This window comes from Chiloscyllium plagiosum, chromosome 23 (genome assembly GCF_004010195.1).
Source record: "Chiloscyllium plagiosum isolate BGI_BamShark_2017 chromosome 23, ASM401019v2, whole genome shotgun sequence".
NCBI classification, from domain to species: Eukaryota; Metazoa; Chordata; class Chondrichthyes; order Orectolobiformes; family Hemiscylliidae; genus Chiloscyllium; species Chiloscyllium plagiosum.
Window position 1 is genome coordinate 10494262 of NC_057732.1, and position 6000 is coordinate 10500261.

The 6000-nt window shown below is 44.0% G+C and overlaps 1 protein-coding gene across 1 annotated transcript in view; it reads right to left on the minus strand.

Annotated features, from left to right (window-relative positions):
- The window catches only part of LOC122561603 (phosphatidylinositol 4-phosphate 3-kinase C2 domain-containing subunit beta-like), a 217954-nt gene extending 212212 nt beyond the window's left edge, over nt 1-5742 (minus strand). Inside the window, exons 1-2 of the mRNA XM_043713462.1 lie at nt 4867-5742; nt 4612-4709 (exon numbers count right to left, since the gene is read on the minus strand). The gene's annotated coding sequence lies outside the window, so the exon portion shown is untranslated. The remainder of the gene's footprint in view (nt 1-4611; nt 4710-4866) is intronic.
- Nucleotides 5743-6000: the final 258 nt, after the last annotated feature.

The window sequence follows — 6000 nt, forward strand, 5'->3', positions numbered from 1 at the left end:
AACCTGAAAGGGTTCAGAAAGGATTTACAAGGGTGTTGCCAAGGTTGGAGGGGTTGAGCTATAGGGAGAGGCTGAATAGGCTGGGGCTGTTTCCCCCGGAGCATCAGAGGCTGAGGGGTGACCTTATAGAAGTTTATAAAATCATGAGGGGCATGGATAGAGTGAATAGTCAAGGTATTTTCCCTGAGGTGGGGGAATCCAAAACTAGAGGGCATAGCTTTAAAGTGAGGTGGAAAGACTTAAAAGGGATCTAGAGGGAAACTTTCTTGTGTAGAATGTGGTGTGTGTGTATGGAATGAGCTGCCAGAGAAGATAATGGAGGCTAGTGCAATTACAACATTTGAATGGCATCTGGATGGGTATATGAATAGAGTCATAGAGATGTACAACATGGAAACAGACCCTTCGGTTCAACCTGTTCTTGCCGACCAGATATCCCAACCCAATCTAGTCCCACCTGCCAGCACCCAGCCCTAATCACTCCAAACCCTTCCTATTCATATATCCATCCAAATGCCTTTTAAATGTCGCAATTGTACCAGCCTCCGCCACTTCTTCTGGAAGCTCATTGCATACATGTACCACCCTCTGTGTGAAAAAGTTGCCCTTAGGTCTCTTTTATATCTTTCCCCTCTCACCCTAAATCTGTATGCCCTCTAGTTCTGGACTCTCCGACCCCAGAGAAAAGACTTTGTCTATTTCTCCTAATTTTGTAAACCTCTATAAGGTCACCCCTCAGCCTCCAACGCTCCAGGGAAAACAGCCCCAGCGAAGGGTTTAGAGGAAAATAGGCCAAATGCTGGTAAATGGTGCTAGATTTATATAGGATATCTGGTCAGCATGGATGAGTTTGACCAAGGGTTTGTTTTCATGCTGCACAACTCTATGGTTATATGACTCTAATGTTATAGCTTTCTATGAGATCTCCATCTTATGCATCTGGGTTCAGTCAAAGCCTCCAGTTAGGGAAGTGATCACCCCTTAGATGAATCAACTGATCCACAGTCAGTTTGACCTTTCCCAGCCCATTGAAGATGTTTAGATTAGATTCACTACCGTGTGGAAACAGGCCCTTTGGTCCAACAAGCCCACACCGACCCTCCGAAGAGTAACCCACCCAGATCCATTTCCCTCTGACTAATGCACCTAAAGGTGTGTGCAAACTCCACACATACAGTTGCCCAAGGCTGGAATTGAACCTGGACCCTGGTGCTGTGAGGCAGCAGTGCTACCAATGAGCCACCGTGCCACCCACATGTTCTGGGATGAGGGGGTGGGATTTCTTATTAATATGAGAAGGCGCTGGAAGGGCAGCCTGACATCTTCCCACTGTTGTGGAATATTCCTGTAATGGGAGGTGTAATGGTTTTGCAGGCAATTGAATGTCCAGTTAGGTCATCCGTGTGTCCAATTGATGGCTACTTGATTCCTCCCATGCTGGTTCAATGCCCGCATTAGGAGGGCTCTCCCCTTCTTGCGGGGATCACTATGTAATCCCTTTAGGCTTCCTAGAGTTTTCCAGGGTCAAGGGTACCCCCTCAATGGCCATTCCAAGGTTCACAGAGGGGCCAGCAGAGAGAATACCCATCCCCAGGACAGCCAAGGCAAGACTTCTGGAAGAGGAGAGCCCAACCTGGCACTGAGGTCTACTCGCCAGTCTTCAACCAGCTCAACAAAACATATTTGACTTTAGAGCATGCCTCACTATGGAGGAACCCTTTTCTTCATCATGTAGTACCAGTCGCAGCCATTGTTAATGGGGCACTGCTGAGACTGAGGGCTCATCTGTTTGAATTTCTTGGCAGGGCAGAGGGAGATGGATGGGAGGAGTTGCTATCGTCAATTTGACAGTAGTACTGGAAACAGCCCAGTAATTGGCTGCCGCTATCAATTCACTGCCCTTGAGTCCCACATTCCCACCAGTGCTGTGTTGGTTCCCAATTTCAGCATCCCAACATTTGGAGTTGATCCTCTTTTGAAAACGGAGAAAGTGAGGACTGCAGATGCTGGAGATCAGAGCTGAAAATGTGTTGCTGGAAAAGCGCAGCAGGTCAGGCAGCATCCAAGGAGCAAGAGAATCGACGTTTCAGGCACGAACCCTTCTTCAGAAATGAGGAAAGTGTCCCTTGTGGTTGGAGGGTTCCTAGGCGGAACCAACGCCAGACCATAGCAACACGACGGCTGGAGGAAGAGCGCCTCATCTTCCGCCTAGGAACCCTCCAACCACAAGGGACACTTTCCTCATTTCTGAAGAAGGGTTCATGCCTGAAACGCCGATTCTCTTGCTCCTTGGATGCTGCCTGACCTGCTGCGCTTTTCCAGCAACACATTTTCACCTCTTTTGAAAACCCTAGCTCTGGGATTCCACACTCTGAAAGTCCAATCGGAAAGTGCTCCTTTGTGGGTCTTTGATCTGTAGCTGCCTGCTCTCTCTTCCTCTGTGACTGAGCGAGTTACTATTCTTTCTTTCTCTCTCTGATCAGCACCAAGCCCCTGCACATTCTCCACCTGTGATATCCCAAGAACTGCCAACCCGTCAGAACTACCCTGGACCTTCTCCGGAACTGAAGACACCTTGCCAGGATTTTGCAAGGAATCCAAAAGACAAACGTGAGCAATGAAGATAGAGTTTTATTCTGCATGCTGTTCTATTATACTGATGTACTTATATAAGATATGATTTGTCTGGCTGGCACGCAAAACAATACTTCTCACTGTATCTCGGTACATGTGGCAATAGGAGAACAAATCAAATTTTTGAACACGTTAACTTACTAGTTATAAAAATACAGAATGTAGTTATGGGAAAGGGGTGTTAACTGACAATGGTGAGACCCCAATGCATTTTTAATTGGTGTGGGAACACGGTAAACATTGATATGGCTGTTAGAGCGGAGTCGTTGGAGGCAGGGGATTGTGGGATGACACTTCTGGAGCCATCCAACCTGAGCTGGCAACTGTAGATGTGTCATAATCCTGGCAGTGTCGGAGCTCCTTATTCTGAGCATAAAGGACCATTTTCCTTGAGCAAGATACGTATCCAGTCAACAGGAGTATGACACAATGTTACCCATAAAACAGCTTGCGTGGCGTGAATCATGAACCAGAACACTGAAAATCCCTCAGAATCCAACCCAAATTCTCACATTATTTCTTATTAATGTACAACCAGATTTGTATGTCTCAACTTTAAGCTGTGAATCAGGTTTGTTTTTGTATCATTCAGAAGTAAATGCCGCAGACATCACTGGCTCATGAAAATATTTAATTTCACACCAGCGCTTTAAATGGGTTTCAAGGGTGATAAACATGTCAAAAGTTCCATTATTATTCTGAAACTTTGAACACTCATTTGTCATGTAAAGGCTGAGGATGATTTCAGACTTTCATGGACATTTGTCAGCCATCACTGCTTGTTCGGCTGCCTCGGAGTGGAGACTAACTAGTGACGTAGTGAGGGAGACTTAGAGGCAATCCAGCCCTCTGTAGCCCAATCTGAAGTGCAAGTAATGGAAAAGATAGCCATCGCAATAAATCAAAACAGCGAGACACAGGGCGACAGTTGGATATTGCTTACCTTACAGTTAATCAAAGCTGACCCACTCTGAAACATTTACAGTGACTGACCTGTCAGTCAAATTAGTTTTCATGAATATCAAGAAAATCTCCGATGCCATGCACCTATCTCAAGCCATTTATCACCTTCAGGACAAAGCTGAGCTGACTCCCCATGCGTGAACATCACCCCTCCCCATCTGCACTGTTTAAACAGCTTTCACTTGAAGGCCTGGGATTGGAAAACAAAATAAACTGCAAGTCTGGGAACATCAGAATCTCTGATCCATATTAATTGTTTCAAGCTCTTGGATAACTCTGGGTCCAGCACTCTTAAATTATCTGTCTAAACCAACTTCATCTGCTTTTTACAGGGATTAATGCAAATAGACATTGTTTGTACACATAACACGAGCTGCTTCCAGCAAACAGCTGTAGAACTAAACTGGTTGTAAGAACAATCTTCCAAAGGGGGTCAGGAAAAGTAGATAATCTTCACACAAAACAGAATAGATTGGGGTAACTACAGGTTTGTCCCTCTGAATCTGCAGATCCATTCTTTTTCTTTTTGTTTAATCCATTTTCCCATCTTCTCGAACCTTGTTCTCTTGGTGCTGAACCTGACTGTCTATTGGCTTCTAAATTCCAGCCGTTCCTTATGATAAATGTCACAGTTTGTACAAGGACTTAGCTGTATATGAATCTTCAGTTCATGATGTTCCCAACCCGAAATATAAATCCCAACCCAAGGCCGTGAAAAGCATTTTTAATGTAAACATTAAATAGATGAGACACTGCATCTAATAGTGTCAAAGTCCAGCACTACCTGCAATATTTGTAGTTGTTAAAAACTTCCTGCATACTTGACTCAGACAGGAGCCTCTCTGTTCAATGCTTAATCTGTGACTGAAGAAGGTAGGGGGAGTCTTTACTGATTCAGTAAAAGTTACCTTTAAATTTGAATGGATTTACCTTTTTAAGTTGACAGGAGTTTCAAATTTGTGAGTATTCAATTAGCTTTCAAGAGTTTAAAATTGAAATAGAGCGTGTCCCTACCTGCACGAGCTGTAACCCAAGAGATTTATGAATATTGTAGTCAGTCAGCTAGCCCAGAGTCAGGTGAAAATGACTAGGATCCAGTAAACGAGACCAAACTGCAAAAGAGACACAGCAGGTTTTGGTAGTTCACAATGTGCTGTTTAATTTATTTAAACTCTTATTGTTGGTACAATCTGGAGTAAAGTTACAGTGTTGACCAACAGTAGAATGCGGAAACAAAGAAATGGAATTTGCGAAATCACTTGTACTCACCTGAGTTCCGTGGAAAGATAAAGCCCTGGGGATTATTGGAACAAGACGAGTGGAAACTTACTGAGTATTCTTCCCAAATCGTAGTTGAAATCTATTTGTCAACTTGAAGGTAAATTGGAAAGTCAGCTGAACCAAATCTTACCAGGCTGTAGTTCTTACCTAAAGGTATTTTTGGAATTTATTAACAGAACATTCTTTTCTTCTCAGTCCTTTTGGAATTTGTATTATTTTGAAGTCAGAAGTATTTCACTCCATCTTTTGAGCTTTTGCCAAGCAGTGAGCTGAGTTTCTTGCTAGGCACTGACAAGTTCTAATTAAGGAAGATTATAGCTTGTTAAATGCTTTATTAATGGACCAACTCGCCTCATGGATATTCAATTTTCTACCTTAACAAGTGCTCCAAATGAGCTAGACATTGAGAAAGCTTGATATGTGGGGGTAAAAAGGGAAAATAAAAAAAAGGAATAAAAAAAACAGAAAAAAAAAGGAAGCTTGGTATGGCACCTGGTGACTTCAATATGGCATAAGCTGCAAGCAGCCTCTGTGTTGCTCAGAATATCATAAGCACCTCGGGACATGATCCTTGGGCACCAGGACTATGCACCCCTCATCTGTATACATTGGCATCCAACCTTTCACAACCATCACATCATCTCTTGCAGGGGAGTTAGGGAGTACAGACTGCATTGCAGGGCACACCAAACTTTCAGTGCATGGTCACTTTGGGGACAGGGGTAGACACCCAACCCATGGAATGGACCAGGCTGCATCTCAAGTTGCTTGCTTGCTCTGTTAGAGATCGCTCACCTAGTGCCTGTCTGGATGCTCGAAGCATCTGTGGCCTCCCATACCATTGCCATTCTTGTTAGGGCATTGGCACTTTAGCCAGAGCCAAAAACTATCAATGCTGCCATATTGACTTTCACACAGATATATAGACAGATGTTTGTTATGTTTATGTCTGTGGCAGAGTGGGGCAGACATCTTGATGTACTGCAAACTGAGATGTCAGTTTAACATTGACAGCCAGCTGCCTGTGCGGCAAACACACTGAAAGTGTATTCAACCGAATGGCCATGTCGGAAATTGGGTGGGGTCTTGTCTTCAGTCATGCTGGGAGATCTGGAAGTTACA